Raw genomic sequence first — 19,893 nt, forward strand, 5'->3', positions numbered from 1 at the left:
GATTATGATATATTTCGATTCTAAAATGTTCAACATTAATTCTTCATTCTTCTTAATATATAAAGTGCCCGTTCCACGGTCGGTATCTTCTTAATTTGTTATTTTGTTCTCTTAATTTTTCTTTGCCCTATTTAATTAATAAATATTTTGTTTCAAGGTATTCTATTTTGCGCCACTCTATTAACTTATTAATTTCATGTTTTCTTCTTTTTTATTTTCTTCTTCTAAAGGCCATCTTATTTTATTCACAGCAGGTCCAAATGGGTCAGTTGACGTTAGACCAGTCCACTTTCTAAGATTGGCCCGCTAGGATATACGTCTACGTCCAGGGCCTCTCTTGCTCCCAATCTTGCCTTGTAAAGTCAACTGTAGAACTCAGTATTTTCTATTACACATAATGTGGCCGAAGTAAGCCAATTTTCTGTTCTGTTTTACCCATGTCTTAACCAGATTTGATTTTTCTTCTTCTTCTCAGGGTGCCTATCCGTTCCGAACGTTGGTGATCATTCTGGCTTTGACTTTGGTGATTGCTGTGTTGAGGTCTTTCTATACCATGCTCTCAGGTTAGCAAGCCAGGATATTCTTCTTTGTCCTGGGGCCCTTTTTGCTTCAATTTTACCTTGCAAAATGCATTGAAGTAGCTCATATCTGCCTTGATTTCTCATTATATATCCCAAGTACTGCAGCTTACGGCTCTTCACGATGTTGACCAAATCCGCAGTTGTGTTCATCCTTCGCAGTATTTCTTTATCGGTAACTTTGTCTGTCCATGGTATCTTCAGGATCCTTCTGTATGACCATAGCTCAAAAGCCTGAAGTTTTGATAGAGTTTCCGCCTTCAATGTCCACGTTTCTACTCCGTACAGAAGGACTGAGTACACATAACATTCAATGAGCTTTATTTTTGTTTCTAGGGTCAAGACTCCTGAACACAGAACTCATAGTCAAGAATGCACTTTTTGCCTTTCCGATGCGACATTTAATCTCTTTAATTATAGTTCCCAAGTAGTTGTATTATGAGACACGTTCAATTCTCATTTGGTTCACATACAGATTTGCTCCAGTTATGTTTTCCTTGGTGATGATCATTAGCTTGGTCTTGCTGGTGTTTATATCCAGTCCATATTTTCTACTTGTTTTAGTTATTTTGTTCATTAAGTTTTGCAGCCCTTCTATGGTATGGGAAAACACTATTGTATCATCTGCATACCGCAGATTATTGAGCTTGACTCCATTTATTGAGATGCCTTCATCAATATCTTTTAGAGCCTCTTCAAAAATATGCTCCGAGTACAGATTGAATATCAATGGTGATTTAATCTGATTTTTACTACTATCTAATGGTTTTAATCTTTTTATTTTCTGAAGATACTCTTGTGGCATCTTAATGTAATTACTGTTTTTATTGGGAATAAGCCACTTCGAAAATCGTTATCAAAATACCAAACGTTAATAAATTAAACAAATTTTGTTTTGTTTTACCTCGTAAAAAATTCTACTAATAATTTATTTTTATCTGACTTATTCCTATTCACAATTCAGACATATATTATACATTTTAAAGTAGACTACTTTAAAATGATATTGCCAATATTGTTGAGTTGTGGGACGACTTTATTGCAAAATAATTTATTCGATTACATGAAATTAACTTTAACTTAAGAATACCGATTAGAAAAATCATAGCATGTTATTCGTCTTTAAAAAGACAACAACATGCAATTATGACAGCAAAATTCTTCCGTTAGTGATTTTATAGTAGATCATGAGAAACAAACTAGGAAAAAACCTCATAATACTATCCCGACATGTTAAGTATTTGGTCTTATATTTAGTTTACTCTCAATAAATACCAAACTCTTATTTTATATGTATGTTATTTAAAAACATAAATAATTTATCCTCGATATGTTATCAACATACTAATAGTAGTATTTTCTTGTTATTGATTTCCTCCTTTAATATTGGTAACCAGATCTTACTATTTCTAGTTTACTTACTATATCTTACTATTCTGCCGAGACATTTGTGACACAACTGGTCTGATTTAGCATAATTAGAGACGCTTTTTTGATTAATCTCTTTTTACCATTATGTTTCTTTTAGGACTATGCCCTGTTCATTTTTCCACGCCTGTTTACATGTTTGAGATCTATCAAATTCTATAGTTTTAATAGATTGATGTTGATATTTAATGGTCTTGATGTTTCACCCAAATAAAACGATCGCATTCACAAGGTATTTTATAGATATAATTCTTTGTTCCTTCCTGTTCATTGTCATTCATTGTTTTAAACGTTGTTAAAATGTTAAATTTATTTCCTATCGTTTTAAGTTTTTCTAGGCATAATCATTCGGTAACACCCAATGGTACATACAAAATATGCATATATTTTTTGTAAGTTGTAACGTAAGCAAACTATATACTTAAGTACACAAACAATCGAGGCCTTTATGCTCGTGTCGGAAGAGGTTGAAAGTGGTTTTTTCTAAATTCATAAACAAACCTTTTGTATGATCTTTAAAATTAAAATAAATTGGGCGCCATTTCTTATTCGTTTACCCTCGTCTGGAAACGATCTCAGACAAAGAAATAATATGAAAAATTTAAAACAAACCTTTATTATTTTGTAACGAACAAAAAGCTATTAAAAGATTCTACGGTAAAAAGTTACGTCATCCCAGAAAAAAAAACAGTCTGATTTAAGGTATTAAATTACAAATGAGAAGTGCTTAAACGAAACTAAAATTAAAACCATATCGTAAGAAGACACACCTTTTATATCTTGGCATTAGATTATGAATGAGAAATACTTATAGTATATATAAAATTAAAAATATAAAATAAAATTATGCTTTATCCCAGATTTCGAAATTTGTTCACATAAAAAATATTTTTGTGTATTATGTAGAATGTAGATTATTATTGTAATTAAAAGATCAATAATAAATTGCTTCACTGTTATTTAGTTTATAGATAATTTGTACTGTTGGACCAAAAAATATCAAATGGGTAAAACCTGAATTATCCAAATGCTTGTGTGGCTTGTAAAAAGGATATAATTTTTACCAATTAGGTACTCACGCTGGGATTTTAGAACGTTGAATCTATTGGCAGCAGAAATATACTATCAGAAATGACGTCATTTTTAGGTTACGAGCGAAGCACTAACATCTCCAGAAGATGCCAACCCCTAGTGTTGGCGAAACGTCGAGAACTAATCTCAGAAGACAACGGCCTAACAGCCCGAACAGACAGTATAACCTAACCTGTTTGTGAACACGTGGTTTAACGGACCAACGTCTGATTTTGTTTCATCATCATCAATCAGCCAATCCCGTCCACTGCTGGACATAGGCCTCCCTCAGTTCTTTCCAGTGTTCTCTACACTGGGCCGCTTGTAGCCAGTTTCCCGCTACTCTTTTTATGTCGTCGGTCCATCTAGTCGGTGGTCGTCCTCGGCTTCTTTTATAATTTCTGGCGGGTAGCGGGTAAGTACTCCTCCACAATCCCAATGGAGGATAGACTTACTTCAGGGATGCGACCCTGCCCTACGCGAGCCTTGATTTTCTCTCAACTCCTATGGAGAGAAATCATGTCCTAAACCCATTCCTACCCAATACCTACTATCCTACCAATTTCCCAAACCAACTCACCAACCCGCCTGGCAAGCGTGGTGTTTAAATGCCAAAACCCCTGATTTTGTTTACCACAGACCATTTACACAAATTTATACATAAGTAGGCACGGCAAATGCAATCCTCGACGACGAGCCACAGTTTTAGGAACACGACACTTCGCTGTGGTCTGATAGGTATACTTCCCGTCATATAAAACTGGTACACTTTTTTTCCCAATGTAAACCTGGGTTCAGACTGGATACAGTGGTTCGTGAATTAATTCGCTGTTGCCATCACAGATAACGGAATTGCACTAAATCTAATTAAAAAAAAATAAAGTTATTATTAGATAGGTATTATTTTTATCATTAACAACAAAAAACCGTATTTAATAAATTTTATATCCAGAGATAGGGTTCAGCTAATATCCAAAATATTTGAAGTATCTTTCAACCTAGATTATTGGCACAGGGAACATTGGAATTCATTTACTGTACCTAATTTTTTACTTCGATTACCTACCGAACACGAACTATTTTTTTATATCAATAAGTTTAGTCACAGGCCAGCTACCAAGATTAATTTATTATTTATTATATGAACTTTATTATTATATGAAATTTATTATTTATTTTATAACAAAAACTAACATTATACTTTATCGTACGTAGATTATAAAGTGACAGTTACAATCCAATACCTCACTGTAATGTTTTATTATAATAATTTAAAGTTATGTCTAGATTGATTTTATCTATCACTATATTTAAATTGAAATATTTTCATAAATTATAATAAAACACAAATCAAGGTATGAGTACTTCATTGAGATAATGAAAAATTACAAAATTAATATGAGAATTTTTTAGGATGCATGTTTAAACAAATTTAATGTGACTGACTGATCGAGAATGCTCGATCATTTAGTTTTTAGAATACTCAAAACTGGCGGACTGTCACACAGCCCTGCTTTTAGCTGATTTCATATAATATTTTCGTTGAACTAGCAACAGTGCCCTAGAAATTAGAATGACACATGTGACAAGATCAACTTACACAACTTGAAAAACATGATTTTCGGTAATAAGAGTTGTACCAGTTTTTTATGACGCGAACGGTACACACGGTCCCAGATAAAACTAGAGTGTGTGCCAGTGTGGTACACATGGAACTTAACGTGTTAAGAATAAAAAAATATATATTTTAAAATGAAATAGTCCCAAACTACTTATCGGAAAAAATAGAACAAGGTTTGAACTTGAATTAAGGTTTTTGGTGAATTCAAAAATAATGTTTTTTACTCGTAATTTTGGGCCTTTAAAATTGTAATTTTGCGATTTTCTCAATTTAAAATTATTTAGAACTCGAAAACGATCAAGTTTACAAAAAAACTATAGAAGATTTATTTTGTGAATGATCCAAAGAATTAAAAAAAAATTGTCCGGGTCGAAAAAATTATATAAGAGTGTTAGAAAATTGCATAAAAAAATTGTTTAAAAAACTTTTCACCTGGCCGACCTCTTGAATCTTATTTTGGGGTATATATAAAAGTTATTATGCAAAACAATCTCATGGGAGTATTTGTCCGAACAAACCCGAGCTTTTCGCCTTGTCTATATGTCATTACAATACACCGGCTATGAAAATTAACATTCATTATTTTACTATACTATAACGATTCGTTGGCCAACAGAGTAATTGAGCTCAAAAATAGATTAGTTTTTTATCAAACAATTTTTTTAAATATTAAACATAAACTTAATGTTGAAAGATACTACCTGATTGCGCACAAAAACTGTTTAGGCTCATAAACACAGAAAAACCTCTTTTTTGATCTAAAATTGAAGCGACAATTATATTTATTTTTAGAAATATGGAGCGCGGAAACTATATAAATAGCTTCATAATTTATTTTTGGAAAAATCAATTATTTCAGCAGTTACATTTGTATAAAACACAAATCTATTTTATTGGTAGTTCATAAGAAATATTTATAAACAAATGTGATAAATGGTGTAACAAAATGTATTTCCCTTTTATTTTTTATGTGGATTTTTTTTACAACTTTAGATTTTTCATTATATTCAAGCTTTTGTTTATATTACGGTTAAAACTCAAAATAACTGTAATGAAATTTTGATGAAAAGATTTTATCACATGAAAAAAAATAGGGACCTGTTTTTACTCAATAGCACTTTTTTAAGTAAATGAACGAACGCATTATTTTGTAAAGACTTAAAAAAGCTTTTGCTTCCCATCTGCTGTCTTCGCACCTTTTGAAGGATTAAGCGTATTTTTGCGTTTCTTAGTCAAAAATAGAAGGTAGTTGATTGAATAGATCAGTGCAGTCTCTTTCTGTCATTCCATTAAATACAAGTCTTCTCCAGTACTCTTTATCTCTTGCTCTTTTTTTGACTTATTTCCAACTCGATCCAGTTCTCTTAAATTTTCTTGTTGTAGTTTTTCGCCAGCTATTGTTGGGTGTTTTTCTTCTTCTTTTTTCGTGAGGTTGGTACTTAAGTGTCTACCTGGCTTTGAATTTTCCTTATTATATTCCTAATCCATTCCCACTTCTGTTTTCAATTATTTTCTTCTCGTTTGTTTTGTTTTGTTCTTCTTCATACTTCTTAATCCTATATTTTTTAATGCAGTTAAATTTAAGCTTATTTTTAGTTATTTATTACGAAATGTTTGGAATATTTTTTCACATTTCGAAGTCTTAGCTCCATACATAAGAATTTGGTCAATCTGTCTACTCCTCTCTTTATCTTCAATTTATTTTATTTTAGTTTCCTGGTTGTTGCTTACCAGATGTTTTATTCTCCGTCCTTTTATTTTAAGGCCCATTGAATTAAAATATTGCAAAAGCTTATGGATTTGACTTAGAATATAGATGTCACCTCTATTCTGAATAAAGTATATGAGTCCCAGTGGCGAAATACTAGCACCAATACATTGATTTATAGGGCAATCCTTACAGTGGGGATTCTAGCATATACAGAAAAATGTAAGCAGGTATGGAGTAGTACTACAGTTTGGTTTCATTGATGGTGTGTTGGCTAAACCATGCAGGATATAAGGCTGGTAATATTGGCAGATGCGCTTAAAAGAAGTAGGCGAATGATACAAAATTGTGGCATGTAGGGGAAAGCAACAATAGGAAGTGGTAAGAACAATAATGCCAATGAAATTTGTACTTGATAAAAAAGTAAAGTCTATACCATGAATATATGACTATTTTGGATTATTGAGACAACGAATAATTTATTGTGCAACTTAAAAAGTGCAAAAGTAAATTGCTCCAATATTTATTCCAATAAAAAGATCTACCGTCAGTTTAACATAATTTAGTACTCATTCTAATTTAAAGAATTGGATTTATTGCAAATCCAATTTTGCAATACGTAATACTATATGAAGGGTACACGAAAATAACCAGCTAAGTCACAGATTAACCATTTTGAGTTATTGGATCTTTTAACTTTTAGTCCATTGTATCTTTGTTACTAGATACTATCTTAGACTTCCTTTTCCCCTGTTCAATAAAAAAACTTTTAATTTATAGTAATTTTTTAATCCTCCAAATAAAAGAAAATAAAATAACATTCTGCTTATGTGTTTGGCATGTAAAACTTAATTGTGAAGAAGGGTAGAAAAAAATTATTGAGTTGCTGGAACAAAAAGTTGTTTTAAACATTGCAAATCGGCATTTGCAATACCGATGCAAATCGGCATTTGCAATGCATGTGACACTACGATGGGAAGGGCAACGGGAGACCACCCCATAAATAGTCTCTAGTTCATTCATCATGGTTAATGTAAACCAATTTGGAAAAGATGCTGATCATGGACTTCGGATACCAAGATCCGACCAATTAATACCAAAATAAGAGAGCATAGTCTGATTTTTGTCAGAGCATAAGATCGCCGTATCATCTGCAAATGTAGCTGTTGTTGTGGCAGGTGATGTTGGCAGGTCTGCAGTGTATAATAGGTACATGACAGGATCCAGTACACTTCCCTGTGAAACTCCCGTTGTACTGGGTTAGAGTTATGTTATTTCATTCTTATTTGACTCTAAAACGTCTATTTGTAAGGCACGACTTTAGTATTCTGTAATAGTTAAGAGGTAAACAATTCCTCAACTTATAGAATAACCCCTGGTGCCATATTTTGTCAAACGTTTTTCCTATGTCTATAAACAGAGCGAAATAATATCTGGATGCCTTAAGCTCGGTATGGATTCTGTTTACTATTCGATGTACTACAGAATAATGTTTTTGAATCCAAATTGGTGAAGTTGGAATTATTTAATTTTCTTCTAGAAGAGGTGTTAGTCTCGCTAGTAAAAGTTTTTCGAACACTTTGGAGAGCACTTTTTTAGGTGGTTTACCTTGTTTTAAAGTGGGTGTTATTTCAGCCACTTTCCATTGTGGCGAGAAATAGCTGTCTATCATGACTGAATTGAATAGTTGTGTTAGATATGTATATCCTTTTTCCGGCAGCTCTAGTAAGATTTGTCCTGTGATGAGGTCGTACCCTGGGGCTTTTTTTAAAATTTGTATTGAATCTTATTGTGACTTTTATTTCACTCTTTTTTATTTTTTTTTTTTAATTCTACCTGGTATCATTCTTCAGGTGGTCGGATTATTTAGACTTCCAATCTGTATTTGTTTTTCTGTAGTTACAGCTCTATCTATCGACTCGAAAAAAAAGTTCAGATAAAACTTCTTTACGTTTTCATGTATGATCTGAATCTTTAATAAAATATGATATAATTTTTCTATTTAATATCTCAAAATTGCCCTCGACCCACTGTGATACCAAGGAGTAGAGGTGAGTGGTCTTGAAAACACCTGATTTTGTTTTTTTATTAAGAATATTATTTTTTGAGGTAATATATCGTTTAAATAATTTTACTGGGGTATCTGGATAATTTGTTTTTTTCGATTATAGCGCCATCTACGAATAACTCGAAAAAAAAAATGTCCTAAATAAAAGTTACTTATTTTTTTTAGGAATCCAAATCTGCAATAAAAAATGAGGAATCCTATTTAATATTTTAAAGTTGCATAAAGCCCTACCCGGGGACGTCTTTAATGTCATTGCATATCTTCTAGGAGGGTCACAAATATTTCTGGAGAGAGTGTATTACCTTTTATTATTTATATTGAATGTGTTTGTGTATTGGTTGTTTGGCATTTTACCGACCGAGTTGCGTTTTTGTAAGTATATTTGGTTATTGCTTAATATACAGTGATGAGTGCCTTAAGAACAGACAAAATAACGCAAAAGATAGAAAACATATTACGTTGTGAAATAAAAAGAGATGTAAGTAGTAAAGGTGGGAAACTATCGATAGAAACCTCTAATTTACATTACAATATATTAGGACTATCGATAGTTTCCCACCTTTAGACGTTAGCTTATGAGCTAGTTGACTTCAGTCATAATATTACAAGTACGACATCGAACATTAACATTTTTTAAATTTCGCATAAAGTAAAAACTGATTGAAGACAATAAAGCAAATGTAAATAAACAGTTTAATTAGTAGTAATTTGATAATTAATTCTGTGTTGACGAATACAGAATAACAAGCTATGATAATTCTGTATTGAGAAGAGTGTATGCGACGTCTCAAATCATAGTTTATTATTGATCAATACTTTAATTTTGGATAAAAAAATACTCCTACTTAAACAGTTTTTACTTACATTACGTGATACGTATTACTATGACTGAAGTCAACCAGCTCATAAGCTAACGTCTAAAGGCGGGAAATTTTCGATAATTCTATTGTAATGTAAAGTAAATTGTAGGTTTATATCGATAATTTCTCACCTCGACTACTTTCATCTCTCTTTATTTCACAACGTATTATGTTTTCTATCTTTTGCGTTATTTTGCCGGTTCTTAAGGCACTCATCTCTGTATAATAATCTATTCTACATATGACTAAGGAGTCTAGGAGCTTGTGTTAATTTACTTAGTTAAAGGTTTTTTAGAGTCTATAAAGACAAGTATAGTTTGTTATACTCGAGAGACTGTATTTATACTATGATCATTTATTTGTTCCATGTCTTGATGTAAAACCTGCTGTTCTTTCTCAAAAAAAAAAATTAATTTAATTTATTAATCTTTTAGTTATTATTTTAGTATTATCTTCTTCTTCTTATAGTGACGACTTCACTAATGAAAGTTAGCATAACCATTACAAATTTGTCTATATCTTCTAAATTTCGTTAAAGCGTCTTTGTGTTTAACCTGGTTCAGTCGCAAATGTTTTTCAGCCAGGATATTTTTTGTCATCTACCAGGACCCATTTTTCCTTCGATTATACCCTGCATAATCCACTGCAAAAATGCGTACTTCTCATTTATAAGTATGTGTCCCAAATATTCTGTTTTTCTTCTTTTCATAGTGGTAAAAAGTTCACTGTCACTTCCCATTCTGTGCAACACCATTTCGTTCGTAATATGATCGATCCAAGGTATTTTTAAAATTCTTCTAAAAAACCGTATGTCAAAAGCTTCCAGCTTTTTTATTAAGTCAACCTTAATAGTCCAAGCTTCGGCACCATAAAGAAGAATAGAGTGGATATAATATTTTACCATACGATATCGAATTCGCAGATTGAGACTTTGGTTACTTAGAAATTTGTTCATCTACAAAAAGGCTACTCTAGATTGCTCAATTCTTTATATATATGATATAATATATCATTTTATCCATTATCGTGCAATTCGCTAATGCCTAAATTTGACGATCTTTATTGTATTGGTTTCTCGTTGCCTTCTAGATCCTTTTTCCCGACCAATTTCTCAATCCCAGATCAAAAAAGTGTCCTACCACTTACTAACGCATATGCTCGAAGCCGTTGGTCAGTTAATGGGGGATTACTTATACCGGCAATCACTCGGTGAATGAGTATGTAGTCGAAAGAAATATAGTGACCCCTCTGCCCTCGAAAGCCTAATAGCCATTACGGGTCGGAAGAGATAACCAAGAGAGGCTGACAGGAAAGATTAAAGACATTTCACTCAAGACAAGTTGAGAAAGAGTAGAATTTATAGTCCCTTATGATATGCCAGATGTATAAGTATTAATACACTTTGTGTTCTTGATCATATCTCGGGGTGTTGACTAAAGACTCTATGCTTCATCCAGCATGCCATAGAATGGAGTATATAATTTATATAAATAATCACGCAAGCTTATAGATGTATAATTTATGAGATCCGTAACTTCTTCTTTTTTTTGTGCATTATAAAAACATAAGCATTTTACCAGTGAGACGGAATTGTTCCTTTAAATAAGCAATTGTTAAAAATAAAGTTTTTAAATCTTTAATAAGTCCTTCACCTTCTTCTTTTATTGTCTCTATGACTTTTATTGTCTCTATGTCGTTATTTTTCATCTTTTTCGGAACCGATATAGAATCTTCTGAGGCTATATATAGATAGATACAGATAGCACCTTGGTTTCAAATTTTCTCATACGTACTTTCTGTTATGTAAAATAAGTAAGTAAGTACTTTTTTTAAGCTGCCCATTCAATTAATACATCTTTTTTTGTAAAAGCTCTTATAATAAAATTTTTAACCTTCATCGGACGGGCCTCAAAATATTACACAAAAGACGAGCCGGGGTCTGAACGGACCCCATTCTTAAACGAGTGAACTATGCTTATACAAAAAAAAAACTGTACCAGTAACACATTATTTTTATAGTATTGAACATTTATTAGACTAAAGCTTACACATTACTAGAAAATACATTCTACTGCTGACGCTAACAGACTAAATAACAACTACATACTATTTGCACAATGTACACAAACTATCTGTGATTTTTCGTATTCTAGACATACAAAATTGTTACACTTTACACATATTTTACTAGTTTTTCTGTCTTTGCCTCTACAACACACATAGCACCGATCCCTTGTATTTTATGTTTGTTCTACTCTGGGCTCAGTAATATTCAAAAATTCTGATTGCCATATGACGCTTTTTATTCTTTTCGATGTTCTTATTGTTATAACGTCTGAAAACATATTCCTTTATAAGTTCCTTGCCCAGTAACAAAATATACATTTTACGCTTACTCATGTTGTGCTTTTTTCAATCAGGATATTTTAGTAGCCACAAGTTATAGGAATTAATACCTGCGACATCAATAAGATGAGAGAATATAGCCATCGGCCAAAGGTTTGTTTTTCTTTGTACAATATATTCTTTAGCTAACATCGGTTGTATCGACGGCTCCTTTCGTTTTGTTGGAATGTAGAATAATTTCAGGTTTATAGGAGTATTCTTCACCAGCCACTTTGTCGTCAACATGCTCACTTGAAAGTAAGATGACTGCAGTTCTTGGTTTTGGAACATAAGAGACTAACGTTCGATGTTTTCTAGAAGCAAACATATTGTAGCGAGATTAAATAAAACGAGCGGTTTGAATTTATATAAATATATTTATTTATAGTTTACAGTTCGGTACTCTCTTATCAACTAAACTCAACTCATAACATCGTTACATATATATACTAAAGTTACTATGTTCGAGAACATTCTGGCGTAGTCTCACCTCTAATTCGTGTCATCCAAAGCGCATCGAAGACGGGAGGCATTGAAATGCCAATTCTCGAGCATTCTAGATCCTTCCTTCTAAGAATTATGACGTATCGGAGATGGGCTATTTCGTTACAATATTTAAATGATCTGTTTTATACGATGCTAGTAGAAGCTTCCTTGGAGAAAACGTTTTATTTTTCGAAGAGTTAAACAAGTTGTAAACTTATAAAAAAATTGTTAGTTGTTATTTCAAACCCTCCTTCCAAATGGTCTATCAAGTCTAGGACAACTCTTTGGCCTTAATCTTTTTCCGTCTTAGGACCTTGTTTTCCTAAAAATTAATAAATTTAAAAATTTACTTGTTTTCTTATTGGCAATTCAATAACTTACCCAAATAAATTTGCATGTTTACAATAAAAGAAGTAGTGTAGTCCACAAGGGCCCATATTTTTAATCCGTATCTGTCAGGTTTGCTCTTCATATAATCGAGGAATGGTGCTTTACCTCTAAAAGGCACGAAATGCTCTACACATCTAATGATCTACACACAGATGGTAGCCTGGATTAAGTGATTTCTTACAATTGAAAATAAAAATACCACATACTTCTCTTATTGGGGCCATTTTACATACCGATTTTCGTTCTTGTCTGATTTCAAAATTGTCAAAACGTGTAAATGAAGTTATTTGTTTGAACCTATCTTTAAACATAGCAGCTGGTATTATAGGACGGCAGTAAGCAATATCGTCACACCAAAGCATATCAATCGCCTCTTTCGATCCATGAACAACTTCAAGTATAAGCAATACTCCAATATAGGCTTAAATCTCTACAGAATCAACGCAAACACACATTTTAGTTTTATTTGGGTTTTCACTATTCCATTTATCGTAATACGCTTGAGCCTTTCGATTAGTTTCCATGACAACTATGTTTATAATTTCGTTTCAAAGAAACAGAAGGAAAGCGTTTTTGGTACTTGATATATCATCACTGTAATTTGTAAGTCCTAAAGTCTACGAATATTGTGCGTTTTACTTTTTTGTTTTTTTTTTTCAACCTTGACCACTCAGTTCCCTCTTTAGATACGTATACCGGTAAGCCTTTGGAGTCAGTAACTGTTGGTTTATTTTGCTCTATGCTTTGATCAATAATAAGGTGCTTTTCTTCTTCTATCTCTGTTACATTGTCTTCATTTTCTAAATCACTTGCTGTAAGGAAATTAAAAGTTCATTTTCACTCAGTTGCTTTCGGTTAGATATAAATGAAACGTAACTCATGTTCAGAATTTTATGCACTATTCACAAATACGACAAAAAAAACAAAATGACTCTGGAACTCAATATAATTATAATATTTCGTTAAATTTTAACGCAGCTCTGGGAATTCCCCATTTAAACATGTAAAACTCTTACATAAAACGAGAGTACACTCATACTCATAGTCGGTACCATGGACGTATAAATAAAGATATTTATACGTCCATGGTCGGTACTAATCCATAAAATCTATGGGATTCCCACATTATTACAACTTTATTAGATATCATTTTATATGACATAAAAGGCTAGCCGGGGTATTAGGAGACCCAAACCTATAAAATTTAAGTTTAAATTTAATCTAACCGTTAAATGTTCTTGACGGCATAACTTTTTATCAATACAATATATAAACTATAGACAGATGGAAGACTGCAAAAATTAAGATCTATAAAGTAACAGCCAAAAATTGTAATCTGGGGTCGAAATAGATCCTGGCCAGTCAGATGAAGGTTAAATGTAAAGAAATGTTGCAAATACAACGGCATTGAAATATATTTATTACAAAAATTTTAGAGAACGAGAAATGACAAAAAGTGTAAAAGTATTCTCCGGAATTTATGAAACCTATTTTTCTGATAAAGATTCAAACTAAGATCTATAATATTTTTAATAATCTAAACGTAAAAATTTACTTATCGATTATTATAAATATATTATATTATAAATCGATTTTTAATCATATATTTTAGAAAATCCCATGTAGTTACCTTTTTATATGTGTACGTAGTTACAAAGATCAACTAAAGATTAAATGGTTGGCCAAAATGTTATTTTTAGTTATGTGGATGCTTTAAAAACTATTCCAAAGTCTTATAAAGCGGCCGTGCGTGACCAACATAAATGTCAATTTGGTTTTACAGTAAAGCGTAAAGCCCCATCTTCAATTGTACAACTTATAAGTGAATCCAAATCACGTACAGTAGATTTAGGACAAAAGTGTCGAAACAACGACTTTGCTTTTTGTGTTTGAAGGCACATAACGATGTTTCAATATAAATGGAAATGTACGGGGTAACCTATTTAATATGATTTATATGTAATATATATATATATATATATATATATATATATATATATATATATTGTCATACTTTTTCTTTCTCAACCAAAGAAAAATAAATAAAAATATCCATCGGAATAAAATTTTAAGATATCATTATAAACAAAAATGTATTTCCGTTTCAAACAAAATTATCAAAAAAACCTTTGTTTAGAATTAGAAGACATTTTACCTGTCTTAGTTAATCTTTTCATTGTTTGTATAGTCGAGTATTAAATGACCATATTCTAATCTTTTGAAATATGTATAGATTGTGTATTGACAAAACCAATTTTAAAGTAAGCTATTTAGTTTTTCTCTGAAACCGAAATTAGGCTTTTCCAAAATCATGGTAAACACAATTTGAGCTTTTGATTGGACGGTCGTTTTTAAATGGGAATTTGTGCGCCGATCAGGAGACCGGAGGAGTTAATTATATTTTGGTCATCGAAAGGAAACAGTCGTTTGTCTCAAGATAGGGTGCGGTTCGTGAGTTTGGATACCGGCGTAACGAAAAGAAGTGAATAGTTTGCAGAAGGAGATAACAAGTAGATTAAAAGAGGTCCTTGTATCTACCGTGGGCATTTTATAAAGTATATGTGAAAGTATTCTTACGGCATCAAGTTGACAAAAGGAGGTCCTGGTGTCATAAATAAGTAGCTGAGTTTGGAGAAGTGAATCAGGTGTTTTTTGTGTAGTCTGCAGGAGGTTTGCAGAGACATTAAGAAGGAGCCAAGGTGCCAAAGAGGAGAGATCACATCGTTGAGGAGACTGGACTTTTCTGGGTATGTTCCAACATACAACTCAAGAAGAAAATAAGCTGTAAGTGTTTGTACAATTGAATTTTATATCTGTGAAGGATCGGTTTGACATGGTCATTAGCATTCAAATTTAAGAACTAAGGTTTTAATAGGCTAATCAAAAGTTTAAAGTTTTGTTTTTGTTTTGAAAAATTTAAGTAAAATTGGTTTTCACGTAATATAAATGTATGTAGATTTAAAATCTTATTATTATAAAAATTTGAGTTATTTTCTTGTATGCTGATTGATAAGATAACGACAGAATTTGATAATTGTTTTATTCTGTCATATAAAATAAAGAAACGTAAATTTTTGTAATATAATATTTTTTATTTTTATCCTTTTTTCTCTATCCCGATAAAAGACAACTAGAAAATCTTTGAATCCATCGATCACAGGTAATATAAGGAGTTTATTTTACTTTTGATAACAAACAAAAGTTATATTTTTTTATTGGCTCAATAAACTAAGATTAAAGTCAAACTAAACAATCATAGCAATATATATATGTATATATATATATATATATATATATATATATATATATATATATATATATATATATATATATATTTATATTTATATATATATAATGACTAAGTCGTTTTTGAAAGTTGTTGGAAAAACTTAAAGTAGCTAAGTATCTGTTACTCAGTAGGTAACAAAGGACCGTGGAATTTTCTTATCTGAAAGTGGTTTCAGTTAAATTGACTGAAACTTTGCAAAGAGCTAATCAAAAGTTAGTTTTTCTTTTGCCCTAGGACTTAGAAATCAATTTTATGAGTTACAGAGGTTCAAGGTATCGCAATAAAATGTCTTAATGTTTGTTTCCATTTTTAAAAAGTCATTTAAATCCCATATTTATGTTTATTGACATTCAGATGCCGTATATTGATTATGTGGGACGGCACGCTTTTTAATTTATGAAAATAGTCTAAAAACCAACATTTTGAAGCTGTGTAACTCAGAAACAATTTTTTTTATTTTATAATAATATTGTTTATTGATTTAAATTTACAAGAAAATAAAATAATTATTAGTTTTTTTACATGTATGTTAATTTTACATTTGTCACTCAAAACCAAAAAAACATTTACTTATTACGGATCTAGTAACCCCCACCTACGTCTTAAAAGCTTCAGATATCTGCGAAAAATTTTTCAACCTTTTTTTTACTGGACTGGGCTATAAATATAAACATCTCTGTAGTTCTTCTTTCGTTATTTCTATTGCTTCTGTCAACTGGTCTTCCAACTCTATTGTTCCAAATTGTTCATAATATATATTTTTGATTTTATCATTAGCTGTAATATACTGTAATTACATCTTCAGTCGATCTGTCTTGTAAAAATCCTAGTTTTAACATAATAAGCATTTTACCAGTATTTCTTAAAGCTGGAAGATTTAAATAGAATCTAATTTTTACGGCAAGTAGAGTTACTTAAAAGAACTTGAAAGAATATTCTCAAGATGCTCTTTTCGTCAGAAAATTCAATTTCGCTTTGCTTTTTTGATACTGTCTCTTATTCGGTAGAATAGCTTTAAAATATAAAAGATTTTCATTGGTATAACGAATATGCATTTGGGAGTTTGATATTATGTCTTATAAATGTGTATATAAATTATAAAGTTTCCATGTATATTTTTCAAATTTCTATTGGATGTTTTAATTTTCCCGTCACAGGACGAAGAATCAATTTTCTAGATAATATGGGAAATTTTTTATACCGCTAATATGGTTAAAAATGTATGATAGAACAATTTTTATCTACCAGTGTAATAAGTTTTACTATTATTATTTTTATAACTAATATTTTTTTTTAATTATTTTCATTGCCCAATGTTCAGGTGTTAAACCCCTTTTTTGCTTTTATTTTTGCTTTTAATGGGTGTTAATTTTTACTTTTCATCACGTTGGCTTGAATCTGCTGTATTTTTTCTATGGGTTATTCAATGGGATTGGTTTATAGTGAGAGGTATAGATGCCTTCTTCTTTTTAGAGTGCCGTCTCTCTACGGAGGTTGGCAATCATAATGGCTATTTTTATTTTTGAACTTGCTAATCTAAACAAGTCAATCGATCTGCATTGATACCAATCACGTAGATTCTTCAACCATAAGTTCTGCCTTCGGCCAACAGATCTTCTGCCTTGAACCTTTCCCTCTATTATGAGTCTCAAAATTTCATATTTTGGTCCCCTCATCACGGTGCCTAGGTATTCCAGTTTTCTGGTTTGTATAGTGGTGATTAGTTCTGTTTCTTTACCAACCCTCTCCAGTACTTCTTTATTTGTAATTCTATCAGTCCATGATATTTTTAATACTCCGCGGTATCACTAGAGTTCGAAAGCCTCGATTCTTTTTAAATTGCAGTTTTTTAATGTTCAAGTCTCAGCTCCATATCATAATATTGAAAATATATAACAGCGAATGGTACGTAGTCTTATCTCTAAATTTAGATTTTGCACGTTAGGAGTGGTATCATTCGTATAAATGCTGATCTGGCAATCTCTACTCGCCTGTTTATTTTTGCAGTATGATCATTGGTTTCATTGATCAAAGTTGCCAAGTACTGATATTTTTCTACTTGTTCTATCACTTTACCATTGATTGTCAATAGGTGATGTATATTTTGTGGTCTTTTTGTCTAACTAATAGATGCCTAACATCATACTATTTAAAATTTGGAGATGTTGTTTGGAGTGTTAATTAAATTATTGACAAAATACAGAAAATAAGTACCTGCTATGAAAACTCCTGAACAAATACGATACATGCGTTACCTGATTACTGTCCGTTGTAATCATCATCATTCAATCTTCGCTTATCCACTGCTGGACATAGATCTCCCTCATAATTTTCCATCTATTTCGATCTTGTGCCTCTTGCATCCAATTTCTATGACAACGTTTTAGATCGTCAGTCCAACGTGTTGGAGGACGACCTCTGCTTCGGTAGGCATCATCTCTTGGTCTTCATTCCAGTATCCGCTTTGTCCATCTATTATCTGTCATTGGAGCCACGTGACCTGCCCAGTTCTATTTCAGTGTTGCTACTCTCTCTACTGCATCAGCCACTCCTGTTCTTTGTCGTAGTTGGCGATTTGGGATCTTGTCTCGTAGTGAAACGCCCAACATAGCACGCTCCATCGCCCTTTGACACACACGGATCTTTTGAACTGTTCTCCTTGTCATGGTCAACGTTTCCGCACCGTAAGTTACCACTGGCAAAACACACTGATTAAACGTTTAATCAGTGTTCTAATACAGTATTGTTAATAATTTTATTTTAAAGCTATTTTATTGTGGCATTTCAAAGTAGTTACTATTTAAGTGGAAATAAGCCACAAGTAAAGGTTAAATTGCGTTTATTAATAAACCTAATTTAACCTTTAATTGTGGCTTATTCCCATTTAAATAGTAATTATGTTAATAATTTGTTAGAAATAACTTTAAGCAAATCCAGTTCTTCTGCAACCATATTTATTATTAACGAAGCCAATTGATCATTAAGTGGCATTATGATTTTTTCAAATAAACACATCAGTCGAAGGAGTAAATACGGAATCCACGGAATACTTATACAGAAAAAGAATATCAGATAAGACCGCTGGGAATATAATATTAGAAAACGATAATATCAAGAAAAGCTGGAAAAACATAAAAATAACATGATTACCGCAACAACAGAATCACTGAATGGAGAGAGGAAAGTAACGAACACTGACATATCAAAAAAGGAAACACCATGGTTTAGAGAGAAATAAAGATAAAAAATGAAGAAAAGAAGAAAGCTTTTTTACAATACAGAACACAACAAACACAACAGGCATATAACCACTATAAACAAATCAGAAATGAAACGAATACTTTAGTTCTTCTAAATGTGCCTATCCTCTATAGATGTTGGCAACCACATTGACCCATCTTATTTTATTCACAGCAGCTCGAAATAGATCAGTTGACGTTAGACCAGTCCATTTCCTTAGATTGGCCAGCCAGGATATACGTCTAAGTCCAGGGCATCTCTTACCCTCAATATTGCCTTGTAGTGTCAACTGTAAAAGTCGGTATTTATTATTACGCATAATGTGGCCGAAGTAAGCCATGTTTCTGCTTTTTACGGTGTTATTAATTTCTTGGTCTTTTCTTAGCCTCTAAAAAATAGTTATGTTACTTATGTGGTGTATATATAAGACCCTCAGCATACGTCGGTAGCACCATATTTCAAATGCCTTTAATCGTTTTATGGCATCTTCTGTAGGGCTTCAGCTTTCTACTCCATAGAGGAGGACACTTAAAATATGTAACATCTAAGAATCCTTTATTTAGACCACTAAAAAGGGAATATTGGTAGAGCTTCTCAAAAACAGATGGAACACGACTTCTACGGAACACAAAAAGAAATATAGAGATTGATTAGAGGACAAAGAAAAAAATGAACGAACTAATAAAAATCAAACACATTTAAAAGGAAACATGGGTAGACTACTTTCGATTCCTATTTGCTAAAGGTGAAGATAATGAACCACCCATAC

The 19,893-nt window shown here is 31.9% G+C and overlaps 1 protein-coding gene across 1 annotated transcript in view; it reads left to right on the forward strand.

The window, feature by feature from the left end:
• The window catches only part of LOC140443776 (D-beta-hydroxybutyrate dehydrogenase, mitochondrial), a 220,077-nt gene that overhangs the window by 36,604 nt on the left and 163,580 nt on the right, over window positions 1–19,893 (forward strand). The window lies entirely within an intron of this gene.

Source organism: Diabrotica undecimpunctata, chromosome 6, assembly GCF_040954645.1.
Source record: "Diabrotica undecimpunctata isolate CICGRU chromosome 6, icDiaUnde3, whole genome shotgun sequence".
NCBI classification, from domain to species: Eukaryota; Metazoa; Arthropoda; class Insecta; order Coleoptera; family Chrysomelidae; genus Diabrotica; species Diabrotica undecimpunctata.